General features: G+C 42.0%; 1 long non-coding RNA gene across 1 annotated transcript in view; it reads left to right on the top strand.

Annotated features, from left to right (window-relative positions):
- The window catches only part of LOC133625713 (uncharacterized), a 35402-nt gene extending 19657 nt beyond the window's left edge, over positions 1 to 15745 (top strand). Inside the window, exon 4 of the long non-coding RNA XR_009819029.1 lies at positions 13714 to 15745. This is a non-coding gene — a long non-coding RNA (uncharacterized LOC133625713). The remainder of the gene's footprint in view (positions 1 to 13713) is intronic.
- Positions 15746 to 23532: the final 7787 nt, after the last annotated feature.

Raw genomic sequence — 23532 nt, 5'->3', positions numbered from 1 at the left:
TCATTTTTGAGAAATCCTGCTGTGCATTTCAAAGATTTATTTCCAGTCTTCCTCAGGCTGTTTCATCAGCAGCTTGAAATATAGCAACAGCAAAGATTACAGGCTCTGATCAGACAAAGCAAGCACGGAAAACACTTAGAGAAAAGGCACAAGCATCACTAAATTCCAATGCTACAGCAGCTCATTTAGTTAAAGTATACTATTGACAACCACTTTTTTTTTTCATGTGGGCTCTCAGGAGTATTCTCAATAACATTTATTTGCAAGTTTAAGATCCCTTAGTGTGTGTTTTTATCTTTGAGTACCTTAGTGCTTTGAGTGATCCCATTGAGTGTACAAACATTGTGTCCTAAGCTTTTGTCTTCCAAATTCAGGTTGAATACTGGTATCAGTTGATCACTATGTAGATGTTCTTTTAGACAAGGTCTCTGATACTGTCTGGAAAGAAAATATGAGTTGATAGAACCAGGCTGGTTTCTGTGAGTTGATATTCTCTCAAGCTGATCATTAGTGATACGCTAGATCCTTAAATGCTGTTGTACTTTAGGAGCTTATTGGGGTGTTTTTCAGAACAGTGGGTTAGAGGCTTGGCACAGATGGAAATGCCCATTTCAATGTCCATTTCAAGTCATATGACCATTTCAAGTCATAGACTTTAGAGGCCAAGGGACATGAATATAATCAGATCCCTGTTGTGCGAAGCACTGTACAAAAATGAAGAAAAAGGAAACTCTGTGCTGAAATGAGTAATCATCTGCTTCAAAACTCAGAAGATTGAGTAATGTTAAAAAAATGTCTGGGATGGGTGTGTTTTTTTTAATATTTAGCTGATGGAAAGATCCTCTTGAGAAATCAAGGCACTGAGGATATTTCTGGATGCAAGGAAAAAGCAAAATTGAAAGGCATGTTTCCCCTGGGCAGCTCTATGTTGAGACTGAGGAAGCAGCAAGTTGGACCATGTATCACAGCATGGCAAAGAAAGGAAATATGGGTTTGGGTTCCCTGCTTCTCTTGCAGCCCCCATATCTGGCAGAAGGAGAGCGGGACTTCTGTGCCAAGATTTTGGCAGACTATCTAGAATGTGTCTATAGAAAGAAACTGAAGTTGCCTTTCTCTTTCCCAGCTAGCAAGAGATGCAAACACATGTATTACCACCTTCTTCCTTGTCTAGTGGTGCCTTCCCATGGAAATAAGTACTTAAAATATTTGCCCTCATTCTAAATATAAATGTTTTCATAATAAACATTTGTATTTTCTGGTTTGGTTTTGATGCTCTTTGAGAAGTCTACTACAAACTGCCCACAACTATGGAAAAGATGGGAAACAACTGCCCTTAACCAACTCCAAGATGAAATACTTTCAGATTCAGACATGAGGATAGAGTCTGTAAAAACATCGTCTCTGTTTGCTGGAATATCAGTAGAAAGATAGTTGCCATTTGCAAAAGATAAGAAGCTTAATTCACATTGGTTGTGTGCATGAGAATTGAGGAATTATGGTGTTGAGTCACTTGTATTTTCAGAAGAGTTAAGCTTGTCAGTACCTACCTGACTTCCAAAAAGGGAATGTAGGTTCCTAAGTCATCAATATGCTTGTTAACATTCCACTGTAAATGCCTTTTCCAAGCTCTCAGTAGTTTTGGAGTACAAGTGTCTCTACATCATGTCCATATTTCTGAAAATCCTAGAAAAAAGGGAAAGGTGTTATGTCAGTGGACCACCTGCCTATCCTTTCCTCCAGGAAGTTCTGCTGAATTGGTTTTGATTAAATTAGATGTGATTTTAGCCTTTAAAAAATTTGCAGCATAATCTGCTAAGTGTTACTGGGAAACATTTTGTACAATCAAACTGTAGCTGCTTGCCAAGGTGTTCTCTAATGGAGATTTATGGCTGTCCTGAAAGCTGATCTAGAAATATTGTGGACAAATATATACTTTGTGCTTCTAACAAAGAATGCCCTATTAATAAGACAAAGGCTTTTCAGTCTTTTCAAAGTCAGAAAAAGGAGACAGTAAGTCGTGATTTTAGATGTGGCATCAGCTTGTTGCTACTGTTCTTCCTCATACTGAACTGGGAAAAATACTTAGTTCTGACAACCCACAATTACAGATTACAGTTTGCTTCTTATCTTGGGAGGTGGTGATTTACATGGCAAAAAATTATTGTTTTTATTGTGTTTTGGTCTGTAGAATAACCTGGCCTGTGCCCTTCTTCAGGCAACTCTGAACTGAGACATTGAGGGTAGATTCTCAAGGAGATTTCTCTTGCTGCAGTGCTTTCCTACATAATTCCTAACTTTTCATACCCAGGGGGCTAAACAAGATCACAACTCAGAGATAAATTTATTAATTCTGTCACCCAATCCTTGATTTTAATATTTATCTAAAAAAGGATTTCTAAAAGTCAGTGAGCAGAAATGGCAGAATAGCTAGGTGATGGGGAAAGGCTAGCAGGGAGGGCAGCCCATATGTCAGTGCTTTTGGGGAGCTCCCTGTCTCTCTGGCCTTACCAACTTCTCTCTGCTTTTGAGAAGTGAATATTGTTTTCTTCAAAGACTTTAATTAGTTTTCATTTTATCCCATATGAATTCCAAAAATCTCTCTCAAACTAATGACAAATATTTTGAATTTGTCTATGGAAAGAAGGAGGAAAGATAGAGAACCACTTGTCTTGGGATTTCTGGTGGGATGCTGTCCAGCTGGTAGGTTTAATAGGTCCGAGTTTTATAATATGGAGCAGCTTTTTGATCTGGATTGTCCAATACCTAAATAGAGATCCAATGACTTTATGGAGAGTTTCTCTGTTCTCTTTCATTGGGTTAAACATGTTCAGAACATACAGTTTATGTTGATGAGAAAGGAATGGGAATGTCTATGCTATGAATCATGGTGGTTTTTAAATGTGAAATGTTCACAGACTGGTACTGCAATATGGAAAAAGGAAAACAAGGGATTCCAACCTTAGGGTAGCCAGAAAGCTCTATCCACCATTCACTGATGAAGTCTAAATGAAACCCAATAGATGTCACATGTTTTTCTGGTTAGGTAGTGTAGTGGTAGAAGATGATTGAAACTATTGAGACAATCTTCAATTATTTTAGACATCAAAAGAACAGGATTTATTTTTTTTTCAGAAGCATCTTCCTAGCAGCTACTTGAAGCACTGCTGTTGCTAAAATTACCAAAACCTGGTATCTTATTTAGTCAATGAAATGACAGAGTTAAGTTATTTGTTCCATCTTAGTGTGATTGGTTTTATTCCCTTGTAGTTCATATTGTTTGTTGTTGTTATTTAAGGCTGAACTATATCTGAGTTATACCAGTTACAGATTTGGCTTGGAAACTTCAATTGAATATATGTAACTGAATCCAGTAAGTATAACTTAAGTTCCATATCATAAACATCAGGGGGAGAAACAAGACTCCACACCTGAGGACATTTCTTCCTTATATACTTAGTACTAGATTTCAGTGTCAGTGAGTTCTCATTTTCTTTTGTAGATAAAATGGTGTCGTGGTTTTGCCCAGCCGGGAACAAAGAGCCACGAGGGTGCTCGCTCACTCCTCCCCTCCCGGTGGAGCGGGACGGGGAACCAGAGAAAAAGGGGAAAAACCCGCGTAGGTTGAAATAAGAGCGGTTTAATAGAACAACAATAAGAATGAACAGGTTCAGGGGGAAAAAGGAACAGTTTTAACAGTACACGAGGGGAATATACAAAAGGAATGGCGCGTGCCGCGGCTGCTCACCACCCAGGACCCGACGCGACTCCCCCTCCGACCGGTAGCCCCGCCTGTGCTCCCGAAGCCCCGCCCCCGACCAGCTCCCTGCCTCTAGGTACTGGGCATGATGTCAGTATGGTATCGAATACCTGTTGGCCAGCCCAGGTCAGCTGCCCATGCTGTGCCCCTTCCTACTTCCTCCTCAAAGTTAACTCTATCCTAGCCAAAACCAGGACATTCCACCCCTTATTCTATACCATCTACATCATGCCTAGTTTCACAATATACAACATCTGAGCACCACATTTCCTCTACCTGGAAAAACAGGGGCACACACAGAGAAGTATATCATTCCCTCTGTTTATAGGCCACCCCCCTAACATTCCCGTTAAGTCCATTTGGCTGTTTAGGTGTGTCTTATCTGTAAGTTGAAAGCACTGATCTTGAGGACGTCACTGGGCACCAATTCACATTCTGCTATTCTGTATCTTGCTTGTCCATGTCCATCTTTCGGTGATCTGGGTGGTCCTTACTGTAGTGTCAGTGGTATGGCATAGAGCAACTATGGTAATGACGACATATAACAACAATGTTATTTAACAACTAACATAATACAATTTGATTCAACGAATTTACAGGCTATTCTCACCCAAAATCAATTTTCCTTGAGGTACACACTGGGTTGTCCCATCCTTACACATCACCCACCAAGTGTACCCAGGTCCCTGAGCAAAAACAATCCCACGAATGGGTTTACCTTTACCCAAGGTAGGACTCACCCATACTGCTTTCCCTAACAGATCTTTTACGTGCACTACAGGGACTTTATCCCCTTCTACAGTATGTAAAAGTTCCGATTGGGCAGGGCCAGCTCTGTTCACAGATCCTCTGGAGTTGACTAGCCAGGTGGCCTTTTCTAAATTTGTGTCCCAATGTTTGAATGTTCCACCCCCCATTGCTCTCAGTGTGGTCTTCAATAGTCCATTGTGTCGTTCAACTTTTCCTGAGGCTGGTGCATGATAGGGGATGTGATAAACCCATTCAATGCCATGCTCTTTGGCCCAGGCATCTATGAGGTTGTTCCTGAAGTGCGTCCCATTGTCTGACTCAATTCTTTCTGGGGTGCCATGTCGCCAGAGGACTTTCCTTTCAAGGCCCTGGATGGTGCTCCGGGCGGTGGCATGAGACACAGGATACGTTTCCAACCAGCCGGTGGTCGCCTCCACCATTGTGAGTACATGTCGTTTGCCTTGGCGAGTCTGTGGCAGTGTGATATAATCAATCTGCCAAGCCTCTCCGTATTTATATTTCTGCCATCGTCCTCCATACCATATGGGCTTCCACCGCTTGGCTTGTCTGATTGTAGCACACGTCTCACACTCATGGACAACCTGTGCAATGGCATCCAAGGTTAAATCCACCCCTCGATCACGAGCCCATTTATAGGTGGCATCTCTGCCTTGATGACCTGAGGTGTCATGGGCCCACCGAGCTAAAAATAACTCCCCCTTGTGTTGCCAGTCTAAATCTATCTGAGCTGCTCCAATCTTTGCAGCCTTGTCCACTTGCTGGTTATGCAGATGTTCTTCAGTGGCCCTGTTCTTAGGTATGTGGGCATCTACATGGCGCACTTTCACAACCAGCTTCTCCAGCCGAGCAGCAATGTCTTGCCATATTGGGGCAGCCCAGATGGGTTTGCCCCGTCGTTGCCAGTTGTTCTGCTTCCATTGCTGCAACCACCCCCACACAGCATTTGCTGCCATCCATGAGTCAGTGTAGAGATAAAGCCTTGGCCAGTTTTCTCGTTCAGCAATGTCTAAAGCTAACTGGATGGCTTTTACCTCTGCAAACTGGCTCGATTCACCCTCTCCTTCTGCAGCTTCTGAAACTTTGCGTAGGGGGCTCCACACAGCTGCCTTCCACCTCCGATGCTTCCCCACAAGACGACAGGACCCATCGGTGAACAGGGCATACCGCTTCTCATCTTCTGGAAGTTCCTCATATGATGGGGCCTCTTCAGCACGGATTGCCTCCTTTTCTGGTGATATTTCACTGTCTTCACACTCTGGCCAGTTCGTGATCAGTTCCAGAATTCCAGGGCGGCTAGGACTTCCTACACGAGCTCGTTGTGTGATCAATGCGATCCACTTACTCCATGTAGCATCAGTTGCATGATGTGTGGAGGAGGCCCTCCCTTTGAACATCCAGCCCAGCACTGGCAGTCGGGGTGCTAGGAGAAGTTGTGTTTCTGTGCCGATCACTTCTGATGCAGCTTGAACCCCTTCGTATGCCGCCAGTATCTCCTTCTCAGTTGGAGTGTATCGGGCCTCGGATCCTCTGTATCCCCGACTCCAGAATCCAAGGGGTCGGCCTCGACCCTCCCCAGGTGCTCTCTGCCAAAGACTCCAAGTAGGGCCATTCTCTCCAGCTGCGGTGTAGAGCACATTTTTAACATCTGGTCCTGTCCGGACTGGCCCAAGTGCCATCGCATGAACAATCTCCTGTTTAATTTGTTCAAAACTTTGTTGCTGTTCAGGACCCCATTCAAAATCATTTTTCTTCCGTGTTACGTGGTAGAGAGGGCGCACAATCATACTGTAATTTGGAATATGCATCCTCCAAAAACCCACAACACCTAGGAAAGCTTGTGTTTCCTTTTTGCTAGTTGGGGGAGACATGGCTGCAATTTTGTTGATCACATCTATTGGGATATGGCGACGTCCATCCTGCCATTTTACTCCTAAAAACTGGATCTCCTGCGCAGGCCCTCTGACCTTATTTCGTTTAATGGCAAAACCAGCCTTCAGAAGAATTTGAATTATCTTCTTTCCCTTCTCAAGAACTTCCTCTGCTGAGTCACCCCACACAACAATGTCATCAATGTATTGCAGGTGTTCTGGGGCCTCGCCCTTCTCCAGCGTGGCCTGGATCAGTCCATGGCAGATGGTGGGGCTGTGTTTCCACCCCTGGGGCAGTCGATTCCAGGTATACTGAACCCCTCTCCAAGTGAAAGCGAACTGGGACCTGCATTCTACTGCCAAAGGAATTGAGAAGAATGCATTGGCAATATCAACGGTGGCATACCATTTGGCTGCCTTGGACTCCAGTTCATATTGGAGTTCCAGCATGTCCGGCACAGCTGCGCTCAGCGGTGGCGTGACTTCATTCAGGCCACGATAGTCTACTGTCAGTCTCCACTCTCCAGTAGACTTTCGCACTGGCCATATGGGACTGTTAAAGGGTGAGCGAGTTTTGCTGATCACCCCTTGGCTCTCCAGTTGGCGAATCAACTTATGAATGGGAATCACTGAATCTCTGCTGGTGCGATATTGCCGCCGGTGCACTGTTGTGGTCGCAATTGGCACCTGTTGCTCCTCAACCTTCAGCAAACCCACAACGGAAGGGTCCTCTGAAAGGCCAGGCATGCTGGATAGTTGTTCAGTTTCCTCTGTCTCCACTGCAGCCACACCAAAGGCCCACCGGTACCCTTTTGGGTCCTTAAAATACCCTCTCTTAAGGTAGTCTATGCCCAGGATACACGGGGCTTCTGGGCCTGTTACAATGGGGTGTTTGTGCCACTCATCTCCAGTTAAACTCACTTCAGCTTCTAACAAGGTTAGCTGTTGAGATCCCCCTGTCACTCCAGAAATACAAACAGATTCTGTCCCTTTACAACTTGATGGCATCAGAGTGCATTGTGCTCCAGTATCCACTAAAGCCTTGTACTCTTGTGGGGTTGATGTGCCAGGCCATCGGATCCACACTGTCCAATAAACTCGGTTGTCCCTCTCCTCCACCTGGCTGGAGGCAGGGCCTCCCTAGTACTGGCCATGGCAGTCATTGGATACTTTTTGTAGAAAAGAGCTAGAAGTCCCCTCGAGGGGACTAGAATAGAGCTCAACACTTCTATTCTGTCTAGGGAGTTGCTCACTGGAAACTGGAGCAGCATCTTTCCAAGAGAAATTGCTCCTTGTAGCGGTTTTTCCCCGTAGCTGCCGTGCCCGTGCCCTTAAGGCCGAAGTAGGTTGCCCATGCCACTTGTTCATGTTCTCTCCCTGGTCCCGCAGGTAAGACCACAAAGCACCTCGTGGTGTCTGCCCTCTGTATTCCCTCTCTTGAACAGAGGGACATCTACTAATGGCTGAAGTACGGACTCGGGCAGGTGGAGTGCGGGACATATCTTCTTTGAATTGGTGGAACTCTTTTGACATTTTATCTACAGCCGAGACAACAGCCTGTAGGGAGGAAGACAGACTTTCTTCATATTGCCGAAGTTGAACACCCATTTCCCCCACTGTTTTCCCCTCACCTTCTTTCCAGGAGATGACTGCCAATGAATTAGCATAAGATGATGGTGCACTCTGCAGAAATCTTCGCCACATAGACTGTGTGCACTGGACCTCATCTGGGTCTGTTGGTAACTGCTCATTATGAATCATTTCCCGGACAGCTAACTCCCTCAGGTACTGGATACCTTTGTCCATTGTGGTCCACTTGCCTGGGTGGCATATGATGTCTTCTTTGAAGGGGTATCTTTCCCTCACACCAGACAAAAGTCTTCTCCAGAGGCTGAGGACTTCTGTCTTCCTTCCAATCGCCTTGTCAATGCCGCCATCCCGGGACAGAGAGCCCAGTTGCCTGGCTTCCCTGCCCTCCAAGTCCAAGCTGTGGGCCCCATTCTCCCAGCATCGGAGCAGCCAGGCAACAAGGTGCTCGCTTGGGTGGCGACTGTAATCTTTTCGCACTTCTCGCAGTTCGCTCAGGGACAAGGATCGGGTGATTATCTCTGGCTCTGGCTCTGACTCTTCCTCCCGTTCCCGCGATGATACTGGTTCATCTTCATCCCTCACAAGGCGAACTGATTTTTTTATGTGTTTCCTTTTCTGGACAGGAGCAACTGACACTGCCACAGGTTGATCCTCTGATTCAGAATCAGTGTCTGCTGTTGGAGTTAGGGCAGCAACAGCATCAGTTGCCTCAGTTTGAATAGCCACAGTGGTTGCTGGGGTGGCATTCCTAATCTGTACAAGTAAAAAACTCTTCCAATACCGGTTCATATTCTTCTGTATATCAATCCCTCCATAGCTGCCCAACCTCATAACAGTCTGGAAAACACATTTCACAACTCTACCCAAGAAAAACACCCTACCTGGGGAACAGAGCAATAAAACCACAATGGCTGGGACATCCCAAGTGCGTTCGGAATTATCAAAAGCTATTGCAGTTAACTTGAATGAATAAGGGAGGATGGAAAAAATGGAAAAATTACGTCCCTCCATTTTTCCCATGAACTGAGTGTCACTAGTGTCACTACCTTCTGAAAATAAATGTCCAAGTTGCAGAAATGCCAACCCAGTCATGTACAAGTATTGGCCTAGCTCCATACCCAGTGACACAACCATGCCATAAGCCAGTAACAGCCAGTACATCAAAACGAGTGCTTTTGTCCCTTTTCCAAAGGACATAAACACTATCAGAGAGAATACATAGTGCATATGACAAATTACGGGCCAACAGCAGTTAAGCAAATCCATCAACATTGTGACAATTGTTTCAGCCTACTGTGTCTTATTTCAACCCCGCGGGCCCCACGTTGGGCGCCAAATGTGTCGTGGTTTTGCCCAGCCGGGAACAAAGAGCCACGAGGGTGCTCGCTCACTCCTCCCCTCCCGGTGGAGCGGGACGGGGAACCAGAGAAAAAGGGGAAAAACCCGCGTAGGTTGAAATAAGAGCGGTTTAATAGAACAACAATAAGAATGAACAGGTTCAGGGGGAAAAAGGAACAGTTTTAACAGTACACGAGGGGAATATACAAAAGGAATGGCGCGTGCCGCGGCTGCTCACCACCCAGGACCCGACGCGACTCCCCCTCCGACCGGTAGCCCCGCCTGTGCTCCCGAAGCCCCGCCCCCGACCAGCTCCCTGCCTCTAGGTACTGGGCATGATGTCAGTATGGTATCGAATACCTGTTGGCCAGCCCAGGTCAGCTGCCCATGCTGTGCCCCTTCCTACTTCCTCCTCAAAGTTAACTCTATCCTAGCCAAAACCAGGACAAATGGAGAATCTGAATCAGATTGGTACCCTACCCTCATATTTTGGGGATCTGATTCAACCTTTTAAAATCATGTCCTCTCTAATTTTGCATTCAATTCTTTGAAAGGATGATCCATTGGATATTGCTGTATATTGCTATATTTTCTGTGCTGTCTGTGGTGATTCCCGTGAAATGCAACAGGAGATTACTCTGTAAAGTTTATGGTGGTAGTCTTGCTGATACAAGCAGATACTTTCTATTACATTAATGTTCCATTTAAATAACAGATTGCCAGCCACATACTTTATATATCTTGTTCACCATACGGGCAATATATGGGTCTCTGAGTACTGTTTCGTAGATTCATTTAGCCCCTAATGCACTTTTAATGAAAAATTTTTTTCAGCATCTCTTTCTGAGGCTTGTGATGCAATGTACTTTTCCTAGTGCTTCATAGAAGAGGTATTTATAATTTTCAAAATAGTTATGAAAGTCGGCTATTAGATTTACTGAAGCATGCTGCAGAAAGAGGGGGAGAAAGAAGGAAAAATGGAAGTGAATTAGGTCAGGAAACTTTGCACATAATCCAGTACAGTCTCATGACATTTCATCCTGCTTTTTCTTCTGAAATATATGAGCCAATGAGCTGTTTCTGCTGGAGAGCACAGATGCAACACTAGTCAAATGTCCTTCCAGCTATGCATTTTATCAAAACCCATTTGACAAAATACCTAATCAAGGCCACTGATTTCTCACAATTCCAGAGGAATGGAAGTAAGTGTGGGGAGGAATCAGTTCTCCCACATACAAATGTTGAACAGGGTGCAAAAAACCTTTGCGTGACTGCCTATGTTGGGCTAACCTGTATGAAGACCTGCTGCTTATGATACAAATCCATGCTTCATTTCTGGTTTAGGAAATGTAACAGAGGCAGTGATTGTGGGGAAATTTGAGCAGAGCAGTCAAGAAGAAGGGAGATAACACAAGGGATTTGCATCTGACTTTGGGAATCTAAGCTGAAGCAGACATCTGTTAAACAGAAAGCTAATGACTTGCTTTTCAAATGCAGACCGTTAGGATGCTTTGGAATATTAGACCAGACCATGAGCAAAATAAATTTAACTGGAAAAACTGGTGATAATGGTTCTCTAGCACTTTATTAGAAAACTTTTCAAAGGTAGGCTTTTAATATAATTAATGTATTAGATGACATTTGAGGGGGCAGATGGAAAGCAGCCTCTTTCTCAATCAGTTTAACTCGTGCTGGTGAACTAGGAGAATGTAGTACAGGAGTGAAATACTGTTTAGGAATATATCAGTTGAAGTGGTCCACAACTAAAGCTGGAATGAAACAACAAATGTTAATGGCATACAATATTTAAATGATTATAAATCATCATGTTTCAAGGCATAGTCATCCTGAACTTAAGCCAGAGTTTTCTTGTTGAGCCTGCTATTCAGAATTTTTAATGAAAATATCTTGTACCTCTTCCATCCTATTCTGTGTCAGATAAGTCATATTGACCACCACTAAGGACAAGGCATAAAACTACATGAACTGTTGTTTTGGTTCAGTAAATAATGTATTTTTCTTCTCTGGTAACAAATGCTTCCAGAGCATATGTAATGCAATGGCAAAAAAAGACAAGTGGAAAAAATTCCAGCCAAAAACCTGTAGGAAACAGCAATGCTTCCTTTTCCAAGAGATAAATATATCATGGAAAATTTTCATGTCTCTTTTGGTTGACCATGGGAGAACAGCTAAGTATTATTAAATGAAATGTTTAATAGGTTCTTCCTCTATTAAGATCCTTCATAACCATCTACAGTAGGTGACAGTGCCTAATGATTATTGTTCCCAGTGGAATTCTGAACCAGGGATTTACTTAATGTCTTAACTAGCGAACTTGAGATGATACTTACTTTGCTGGATCACACTTACTTAATAAGAAACTGAAAAAGTTGTACTGCTCCTTACATTTTTAGTACATATTTTCCCTTTTCCAGTTCGCTCTTTTTCTTTTGTGAGTTTAAATATGCCACAAACTCAAGTTTTTCCTTCTGTGTGTCAGGAAGTGGGTGCTGGCCCTTTGACTGCAATTGCCTTTCAGAGACTGCAACTGATTATACTTTGGTATGTTTCTTTTCCCTCTTCTGCCCCGATTCAGATTTACTCAGAATTTAGCCTTGTCCGGATACCAAGCTGCAGTAACATGAAATTCATAACTTGGATTTGATGAGCTTCACATTCAAGATCTAATAATTAGATAAATCTCAAAAAGGTTTCAACCTAGTTAAGTGCCTTATTAACTGAACAGATTGGACAAAATGCAGTAGGCAATGTCATTTTCCCTTAGTAGGAAGACAGTCTTGCCCTGCTGTTTCCCTCTAACTCCAAAAGAATGATGTTCACTTTTCTTTCCTCTCTTACAGAATTGAGACCCATATGCCTTATTTTCTTGCCTAGTTTAGGTATCTGTGGTTAAAGGGGGTATGTGCTTGGGCAGTGTTCTTCATCAGCATCCTGTAGAATCTGGTTTGTTGTATAGAAATGAACCCAAGATTCACTGGGCCAGTAAGATAACTAGAGTACAAACATAGCTTCATGGGTAGGGCACTACATGATAGATGGATAGCTTGAGTTCTGCTCCAAGGATTCATATTTTATTCAATGCTGTTTCATCATCTCTCCTTTCAATTGTGTTTTAAAAGGAAAAGAATAGTCCCTGCTTAGCTATTTTAAAGACAGGTCACAGACCTTCTCTTTCAGGAATGGGCTAAAAGCTGTGGATCTGCAGTAGATAAAAGCATTTTCCTGCAATATGTGAGGCATAGAACAGGTCAGGGTCACGTTCCAATCACATTCTTATGCTTAGTGTTTCCTAAAACAGCTGCCTACTAAAAGAACCTCCTCCCCCACCTTCCTCCATGGCATAGAATAAATTATTGAAATACATTTCTCAGGAGCTTGGGGAGGCCCAGAAAAAGATCATTGACTCTTTCTTTTCTTTCTTCCTCTGTCTCTCTCCATAGTAACCATGGGGAAAGTGTACACTGTTTACTGTGGGCTAGTCATTCTGGAGGTAGAAGGCATGAGGAAGACCCAAGGCTCCAGCATGTCCTATCCTTGTGGCAGATGATCAGTCTCTCCTTCCCTTCTCCAGCCTGTTTGGCTGTGCACTGTGTGCCCACCACTGCTGGCAGGTCTCTGCTTACCCAATGAGGTAAGACAGCAATGAACATGGATTGTGAGAAAACAGTGTACACAGGAAAGGCAATTTTATGATGAATACCTGCAAATGGGACACAAGGCTTGAGGTTAGGAATGGAAGGCCATACAAGTCCTCTTAAGAACAAGTTTGGCAGGAGCTTAGGTCTTTTGTTCACCAAGAAGGCAATAAGTCTCAGATGAGAGCTTGTGTACCAGATGTCTTTTGCTGGGGCTTGGGCACGCAAGAATTTTTATGCGGGATAGAAATAGACAGTCTGGATGTTTATGCTAGAAGAGGGCTGATGAAGTGAATAGCTAGAGCAAACCTCAAAAGGGAAGTGTGTAAATTTGTGAGAGTAGATACAGAAAACAAAAACCTGGAGACAAGGACTGAATTACCTTTAGAACAGCCATAATGCTTTAGTACCACACATGCACTTCAAGCTTCATTGGATGCTCGTTTTGAGGTACTTCACCTTCCTTGTGCACTGCTAGTGGAGTATTGGCACCTCAGGCAGTTATCTAGAGACCTTTTGGAGAGTCAGACACTTGCAAGTTTGACTGTGGAATGCCTGGCTTATAGGTGCTTGATCACCTTCCTTGTTAGCCTTGGCTGTGGTACCGTGGAACTGGAGAAAACCAGAAGAAAACAGCCCTACTTGAATAGCATACATTTTCATTGTCAATGTGCTGTCTAGTGCTGGTTGATTCTCAACTACTGGTTACTTTCTCATGTTTTTGTTTTCCCAGGTGTTGCCCAGTGATCGTCCTCCAGCTTTACCAAGCCCAGTCACAACACCCTGCACTTGTGAATGGTAATCATAGAATCACAGAATCATTTTGGTTGGAAAAGACCTCTAAGAGTTCAACCACTCACCTCACACTGCCCAGCCCTTCACTAAACCATGTCCTGCAGCACTTCAGCTACACCACTTTGCAATATCTCCAGGGATGGGGACTCCACTGCCTCCCTGGGCAGCCTGTGCCAGAGTCTAACAACCATCTCAGTCAAAAACTTCTTCATCACCTCCAATCTAAATCTCCCCGGTGCAACTTGAGGCCATTTTCTCCTGTCCTATAATTCGTTACCTGGGAGAAGAGACTGACTCCCACCTCACTACATCCTCCTTGCAGGTGGTTGTACAAAGTGATCATGTCTCCCCTCAGCCTTCTCTTCTCCAGACCAAACACCTCCAGCTCCCTCAGCTGCTCCTCATCAGACTTGTGCTCCAGAACCTTTCCTAGCTTTGTTGCCCATCTCTGGACATGCTCCAGCTTCTCAGTGTCTTTCTTGTAGTGAGGGGCCCAAAACTTAACACAGTATTCAAGGCGAGGCCTCACCACCAAAAAGTACAGGGGGACAGTCATTGCCCTGGTCCTGCTGGCCACATTACTTCTGATACAAGCCGGGAGGCCATTGGCCTTTTTGGCCACTTGGGCATACTGCTGGCTCATGTTCACCTGCTGCTGACCAACACTCCCAGGTCCTTTTTTCAGCAGACAGCTCTCCAGCCACACATCCCCAAGCCTGGAGCATTGCCTGGCCCAACTGCAGGACCCGGCACTTGGCCTTGTTAAACTTCATGCAATTGGCCTTAGTCCATCTCTCCAGCCTGGGCAGGGCCCTCCAAAGAGCCTTCTGCTTCTCAAGCAGATCTACACTCACCCGGCTTGGTGTCATCAGCAAACTTACTGAGGGTGCACTTGATCAAGATCATGATAAAATTATTAAACAGAACAGACCCAAACAGCTCCAGGGAACACCTCTAGTGATGGAGAGCAAGGTGTTTCTACATTTTTTCCCAAACCAACAGTCCCAAATTTAGATATTTTGCCAGCTACCAATCAGAGAGGGTAAGGCTAATGCATCATCTTCAACCTGATAGCTGACTTACATCTTGTAGATAAGCAAAGAATATCCATTGAATTGACTTTGCTGGTGTGTTGGGGGGCTCTGGCTGCACTGCAAAGCAGTATGAGCAGCCTGAGAAAATCAGGTGAATAGTTCAGCTGACATTCACATGTGACTGTGTAGGTCGTCAGGATATTCAAATGAAAACTGAGTGACTTGAAGTGTGATAAAGAAGAAAAAGTTATTTTAATGAGCAAATTCTAACTTCACTGTGTTTCAATTTAGACTTTAAATAGTTATAGTAGGAAAGAGTGTATTGTAGCAGACAAGGACAAAACTGCAGATTTCTTACATCCCAGAGTATTTGCATTATCACATGAAACCGTGCAAGCAGATATGATGGCTTTGCAACATTTTTTTTTACTACCAAAGCTATAGTCTCATAATTTTTCTTCTTACATATGCAGGTCCTCTGACAGAAGTGGAAATATATAAATTCAAATATTGATATAGATACAAGCGTGGTGATAAGAAAGTAGCTGTCAGGACTACACTGGTTTTGAAAGCTGGTAGAACTGTTGAAAGACATTTCAGTGATGACAATCAAATCCCATCTGTCTTTTGCATAAGGTTGGAGAACAGTCTGAAGTGATATAATTTATCTAGTTGTATCATTAGGGAAGAGTGTTGGAACATGCTGCATCTGTTTATGTGAGCTATGCTTGCACTTCAGTTTTGCTCTGTTGTAGGCTCTTACATTGGAGTTCAGGAAAGGGGAAGGATGGTAGGAAAGAAAGCCAGACATTTCTAACTTCTTGATATCAGTGCATGGTAAAAGCAACATACAATATATAAAAACCTTTTTGTCTGAATATATGTATTTGTAAAGATTTGAACAACATTTGAGCTTCTTGTAGCCCAGTTACCATCCAGGCATAATGTCTTTTAAACTTGGCTGGATGAAGATAGCTTTATGTGTGTATAAATAAAAATACATGAAATAAAGTAATATAAAATACGTGGTCCTGTTACTCTTAATATGTGGGTAGTGACCTGAATGAGAAGACATTGGGTCTGAAATCTGCTGTGCCTGGTTCACGGGTTTTGGGAGGTCAAACTTTTTACCTTTTGGACCAAGTTTTCCTTTTAGGGTGCTGGATTTCAAGTGTTCAGTAAAGTTTCACACAGTTAATCCCTTTCCATTTTATTCACGTTCCTTCTATCTATTTATAATTCCTTTTTTATCAGAAAAGCAAGTGCTTGACCTCTTTTCTTACCCTAATTACCAACCATTTTTGATACTAAAATTGTAAGAGGCAGGCGAGGGGGCAGAAAGGCAGATCTTATGATACTTCTTGAATATTTGGCCTGAAACTCAGATAACAGCAAGATCAAAATCCAGTTTTACTGTATTTCCAATATATTTTCAGCATGACCTTGATCCTGTCATCTGATATTGCGGCTGTCTCCAATCAGCAGAAACATGTCACGTCATGGTTTAAATAATGTATTGCCTGATCCTCTCTTTCATTTCCTTTCTGCACATGGACAAGGCCTCTGAACCACTTAATTCCAGTTCAAGGCATTATAGGACTTGTAGTACCACTGTACCTCAGGTAATGTAATCTTATCTGACTCATGGAACCAAGAGAGGAAAAGATCCCTTAGGCCATCTGAGTTTTCTCACAGTGAATACAGTATTGTCCTCTTTATTTTGAAGAAGTTTTTTTCTTTCAGGTATTACAGTTGACAAACAAAAATACCTCTGAGCATTCCTTTGTGAGATTATTCTGTAAATTCAGGCAATATAGAAGCAGGGTTTTTTCTTACACTAGGCCTATTTTTTTTCCCATTTCAAATACAAACTTTTACTGTGCCAAGTTTTAGTTTTTCTTTTGAGTAAATATAAGTCCCCCTATGTATTAACAGTGACTTCCACGTTCATCCTTCCTTTACTCTTTTCCTGAATCTTATGAAATGGTAACATTTTGAGGTATGGTTTCCCACATTTTGGTCTGAATTCATCCTGGTAACTCCCTTGTCCCTTCTTAGGACTTGCTGGATGGTTCAAGCCAGACAGACAGTTGTTTTGCACAGTTGTGTTTTCTACTTTTGAAACCGAGTCCAGCCCAGGTCTTAATTAGCAATGACATATTCCCTGAACTCTTGGTTGCCTAGCAGAAGATAAACAACTCTTGGTTGGTAAGCAGAAGATAAACAGCAGTTGCAGCATTCTTGGCTAGGAATCATGCCCTCAATGCCTATGCTTGATACGCAGATACAGTCCCTAAGCTGCTTATGTTCATGTCCATCTGCTGAGATGGCAAAATGCCTTCTCACAAGTTGTTTGGACTCCTGCCTTGAGGGCAGAGGTGCCAGGCAATGATCAGCAGCCTGCATGACAATGCTAGCGTCATTTCTTCTAAAAGAGCAGCTCCTTTAAGCAATTACTGTATTACAGGCTGATACCACGGGCCTCTTAGACCATGGTTACACCTGTTGAAAATTATGTGCCAAGAGAAAAGCACATGAACCATACTGGCAAGCAGTCCAACCAGTGCAGTGTCACTTTTAGCTGCCAGGGAGACAGGTTGCACTGCCACGGGGGTACGAAAATTCATCAGGACTTCTCAGGGCATCAAAAAAAGATGTCATCAGGCCAAAACTGCCTTGGAGGCATGTCTAAAACAGACAGCACAATGGCCCCAAGTAGCAGCTGAAGAAAAGTAAGGGTAGCAGAACCTGTCTGAGAGCTTTCCTCACAGAAGTGGTAATTAAATCAAGAAAAAACAGGACAACTTTGTGTCGCTGTCCTCAAAGAAAATGGCAAGCCCTGACCTTATTCTTCCTGCTGAATAAACCCCTATGATCTGGGCTATAAAGATACAGTGGGAAAAGTAGGTAAAATTCATTTTTTGTAGGCATAATTAGGTATCCCTACACAGTGGTGGGACTCATAAAGCAGTACTAAACTACTTTGCTAGCAGAAAAATCAGAGGACAAGGAGGAAATTCTGAACATTGCTCTATACAAATGCAACAGAGGGTTAAGCACTGAACAAGCCTGGTGAAAGACAAATCCATTTTCAATCTCTGTTTTGTCTCAGGAGTCCTGAACTGTCCCTCTATTTAGGGTACAGCAGATACATGACAGAAGGTGCCATTCTGTCAGGCAGGGTTACTAAACCCACCCCTCTTTCGTCTTGAGATCTTTTTAGATCACCACAAGCCACTTGTTTTGGGAAGGAGTCCAGCAGTAGCTTGTGACCTGTTCTGCCAGCCTCATGCTATAGCCAAAGGTCAGATCAGGAAGAAAAGATCTATGGGATTTTTTTGACCAAAACTATTTTTTGGGGAAATTAAGTTTCAACAATTTTTACAGACGTTTTTCCACTTAGCTCCTGTCAACAGTTAAAAGCTGTTATAAAAGTATTTTAGCGGGTTTCAAATTCGTATTTTTTTGTTGTTGTTTAACTGAATGATCAGAATATTTTCTTATTAAACTGCATTGCAAAGCATTTTAAATGGAACAGATTTGGGTGTGTCTAGTAATTTTTAGAATTTTAATGGTCTTTAATTAATTAAATATTCATCTGAGAGAGCTATGAAACAACACTTAATTTGTCTTATTCGGCAGAGAACTAGAAATCAGCTGTATCAGTACTGCTCAGCATTAGCCTCGAGATAATTTTAAATCTCCTTTGAATTGCTGGAGTGGACAAAAGGACTTATGAAAGCCTCTGTGTGTTTCCAAGGAAGTACAATGAGCTGAAAGGCTGTTACCAGTCTGCTCTAGTTTATATGCAGCTGTCACACTCTGTGTCAGGTCTCATTGCAATCAGTGGGAATTCTGCCATTAACTTCATTAGCACCAAGATTTGCACTAAGCCCCAGCTGATATTTTGTGTACACCACTGGAGTTATTCTATTTTCCACCAGCTGATCATTTTGAGCGCCAGATTAAGAGATTTTGGAAAGGACTGGTGAAAAAAAGGCTGTTGATTCCTTATTATGCAGAAGTTTTGGTTTTGAGACAGATGATAGTATGCCTTTGGATTTGTACTGTACAGCTGAGTTCTGAAACTAGTCTCTTGTGTGCTGACTCATGATGAATGCCAGAGCCTTGGATCTTTGACACCTGCAGTTAACATCGTAAATGGCAAAAATCAGCCTTTGAACATGTAGATATTGTATTTTAAACATAGTTTGGACTCTGCGTGAACCTTTCCCTCTAATTGAAAGGAAGTACAAAATAACGTCCATAACAAAAGAATATTGAACACCAAGTAAATGACCTATTGCATTTCTTTTGTGTGCTGTCCAAAAAGACTCTGGATTGATATTTCAATGTCATATCATAGTTTCATTGCCAGCAGAGCTAGTTTATGTCTTCAACAGGAAGCATTTTAGTCTGGAATTGTTCCATCTGGAAAGTAGAATTTACTCACTACACAGTTTTACAGTAGTACTCTAAAATTATTTGGAGAAAAACAATGTGAATAGTTACAGCTCTAGTTTTGAGAAAAACAATGTGAATAGTTCCAGGTCTAGAGTGAAATGCTGTCTGGCAGCTTTATTCTGCCCTTAGATCTATATGTCTAAGCCCCACTGACAGCAATATAATTTCTGGCTGTAGACCGAGGGATAAGGTTTGGTTAATGATGTTTTCTTCTTACACAAGGTATATATTCCTGCAGATATTTTTGGCTGCCTTGTGTCTTGTGGTGGTATAGCTGACACAGAAGCTATGTGCCGATCTCCATTCCAGCCTCTGGAATGATGCTGGTATACACAAGGAGTCATTGCTCACATGACTAACACCAGTATTCTAGTGTTTCTCTTGGTAGTTGAAAACAGAAGGAAAATATACTCTGAAAAATCTGGATCTGATCTGAAAGATAACCTTGGAGAAGGAGAAAGCATTTCAGGTTCTTCATTCTACACCTTTCTGTAAAAACTAATGCAACTTCCACTGAAGGCAACAAGACCAATTGCATTGCTTATGGTGGTGAAAATGTCAGGCTTTGGCCTGTCTACTAAGATCAACCAAAGGTGAAATGTAACGGTGTCTGTGGTAACTTGTGGTAGACAGGATCTACTAAGATTTCAGAAAAGCATAAAAAACATGACAGCAGCCTTTGCCAGATCCATCCTTATCTTTGACAGTAGCCAACAGTAAGTGTCCAGGGGAGAGTATGAAGACGGGGCAGATAGTGATACTTTACTGGCTTGTCTCTGATATTAAAATAAAAACAAGCTCCAGTGAAACAGAGCACAGAGACTCAAAAAAGTTACTATTTTCAGTCTTCCATCTCCTGGTTTGAGTTTGAAATAGCAGAACTCATGACAACTTCATGTTCCATTACCACTATCAGCTAGTTCATAGCCTGAACCAGGGTAAAATTATGTGCAAGGAATGCATCACACTCTACATTGTGTGAAAAGACTGTGCTTTAAGATTTAGGAGGAAATTGGATGCAGATTAAAAGGCCTTTTAAACCAACAAACAGAAACATTCTCTGGGTGTCTGCAGTCCTTTTCAAATATGCCTGACAATGAATTTCTCCTAAGTCATATTTGTGTTTGTTTTACTGGTTGAAATTCTGATTTCATACAGTAATGAAATGCTGCAGTCCAGCATTTTACCCCAAAGAAAAATATTTGCCATTAAAAAGTATTCATAAAACTTTTATTTCCTCATGTTTTTAAGGATCCCTTGCTAATTCATAGGTTCCATTAGTGGAAGAGTTAGTTCTTTTAAAATTAAAGCTAATATCAAGATGTCTCTTGTTTGTTAGCTGCTCTGCAATTTACTTTTCACCATTAGGACTCAAAATGAAACAGACATAATAAGCCTTCTCTTGAGTCACATAGCCTTTTAGCTGTAAAGAAAGCTGAAAGCAAAGAATCAGAGCAACTAATGGCTTCTCAGTGTAAGAAAGAAAAAGAAGGAGGAGGGAGAAACGTAAAGGATGATGTTTCAGCTGTTACGTTACTAATCACTCAGGCTCTGCTTTGCTATGGAGTTAAGCAAACTGAACTAAGAAAGTGCAAGTCACCCCAAAAAATGTCACAAGAGAGAAGCCCACAATACCTCTTTCTGTCAGTAGGATACAGATGAAATTTAGATGCACAGGACTAGGAAGCATTTTCCAGTACCCTTAAAACCCTAGAAATCCCTGCTTTCTCAAGTGTAGCATTCTAGTGGTTTTTCAACATAAACACTAAGACATCTGCAGAAGTCAAAGAGAGGGATGGATGCCTGGAACGCTTGCCTTGCTGTGCTGTGGTCCAAAAGCAAGGTGCAAAGGTTCCCCAGTTCTGTCCAAGTCTCTGAGTGGCATCCATAAGTGTGGAGGGCTCACTTCAAGATCCACATACAATTTGACATTTGCTCCCGGGTTTCTTTTTTTAGCCAGTGACAGGGCAATTTAAAATACACAAACAATTGTCGGAACAGAATGCAAGCCTTCTGATTTTCTTCCTGGCTGACTCACATATCTACTAGTCTACATTTGTTTTGGTCCTCTGAAACTTGAATTTAGGGCCTCACAGTAGTTCATCTTCTACAAAAGGGACCAAGTATGCTTTTTTCCTTCTTACTGCATTAGCCAATGATTACATACTCTGTGTGGCAGTAAGATACTGACTGACTCCTGTTGAAGTGCTAAGTGTAGTCAGGTTTCTTATCTCCTGGGTAAGTTATGTTGTTATCCAATAACTGAGGTCCAATATCCTGTAAGCATGTTTTTCTGTGAATCTGACTATGTGAAAGTTGTAACTTTGCTATTTGTTATACTTTGGATTCAGTGACCTAGGGTCACTACATGAACAAGTTAACTCAGGAGTATCTTTTTAAAACAAGTACCCCAATAATCTCCTTTTACCATGCTATGTTTTGTATCTTGGGGTAACCTCTGCATGTGCAGCTCTTTCCCTTTCCCATCAAATGAAAGCAGTAGATATATTCAAGAATCACTCTTAACATGCTGTAGTCAGTAATGGGTATTCAGGTTAGTTCCTCTGAAATAAAACTCTTCTATAGTGCAGATGTCAGTTCTCCAGCAAAAGTTCTTTTGCTCTACAGACATGTTCTTCTTGTGTTGCAAAACTTGTAGATACAGACATAGCCTTATCCTGAGCTTAGACTGTCTTCTCCTTTATTTCTGGTGGTGAAATCTGGGCAAGAGGAAGGGATGGCAGCAAAATATGGAAATAGCAAATGGATAGCACTTAAGTGGACAAAAAAGCACTGTTGAGGTAGATAAAGATATGGTTATATGACCACCTCACACAACATAGAGAAAAAAGAAATAGAAAGAAAATTATTCCCTTTTCTCATTAAAGAGATTTTAAATCATGTAAAAATACATGGTTAACTGTAATATTTTCAAAAGGAGAAGTGGTTGAAGCTGGAAAAAAATATTTTGTAATGTAGCGTTCACAGATGTGATTAGGAAACAGGAATCGTACAGCTCTCAAGGACTTTGATTCATGAGAAAACATGATTGGATGCTGAGACAGGAAATATTTTCCTGGTGAGCCTCATAAGGAATAGATTGGAGTCAGCTCCAATTAGCGTAGAAGCGGACTAGAGAGTTGGCACTGAGATTAAGAAAGCAAATAAACAAATAAATAGACACCCTATCCCCTCAACACTGTACCTTGCTATATAAGTCATTTTTATGAGGCAGCATGAATTTATATCTCTTTTAACTTTATTAAGGTAAATAAATATAGGCAGAATCATTTTTCAAAAATACCTCTCAGGTATGTCATTACTGAATTTGTTTTTCACTACTCAGAAAGAATGAAAAAAAACCCCAGTGAGACTATTGAGAAGGAAATCTGTGAGAGGTTTATGCTGTTAGTGCAGGGATGTTTCCAGAAAGGGATCCTTACCAGATATTTAGTCAAGAATCTGGGGAGAGAGGTGAGCAACTTCAGCTCCTTAAGGTAGTAACATCACAGAACATTATTCTTCTAGGTATCTTTACTTGCTACAGATAAGTTCTGTGGAAATATTCTATAATGCTTTTAATTGTAGGTGCTGATAAAGTCAACATACAGATAGCTGATGCTAATATCTGAAGTGAGCATTTTGACTAAAGCTCAAGGGTCAATTTTCTGTCCCATTTGGAGGTCTGTGTGAGTTACATGAGATACTGTTAACTGTGGCAGAGTGTTTCATTGATCTGCCAGGAAAGAGTAGCAAGAGATATTTTTACCATCTTCATTTTCTTAAAGCACTCTCAAAAACATTGGGTTGGTTTTTCTCCTGGGAAAAGAAATTAAGGGCTCTGGTAAACATACTAGAGAAGGATATCTAGCTACATGTCTTTTCATCTTTGCCACCTTGGTATACCTGGCTTCATCATGTTTCTCTTATCCTGTGCTTCTGCCATACTTCAAATTTACAGACATTTTTTTGTGAGATACAACTGAATGTGATTAGAAAAGGAAAGTATTCTTATTTCTGAACAGACAACAGTGTACTACTGTAAAAGAAAAAGAGTTGAATATAATTGATAAATGCAAAGGAAGGGCATTATTTTACCAAAGTATATGCAGCAGTAAAACCCTGCTGGCTTTGGAAAGCCTTGTTACTTCCTTAAAAGGAAAGTCAGGTGATATATTGAACATATACAGTGTGGCTACCCTTGTAGGAATGACAGATATGTAATCATTGACAAGTAAGTTGTAATAGCAGCCATCACC

This window comes from Colius striatus, chromosome 7 (assembly GCF_028858725.1).
Source record: "Colius striatus isolate bColStr4 chromosome 7, bColStr4.1.hap1, whole genome shotgun sequence".
NCBI classification, from domain to species: Eukaryota; Metazoa; Chordata; class Aves; order Coliiformes; family Coliidae; genus Colius; species Colius striatus.
This window is presented reverse-complemented; position numbering and strand designations above follow the sequence as displayed.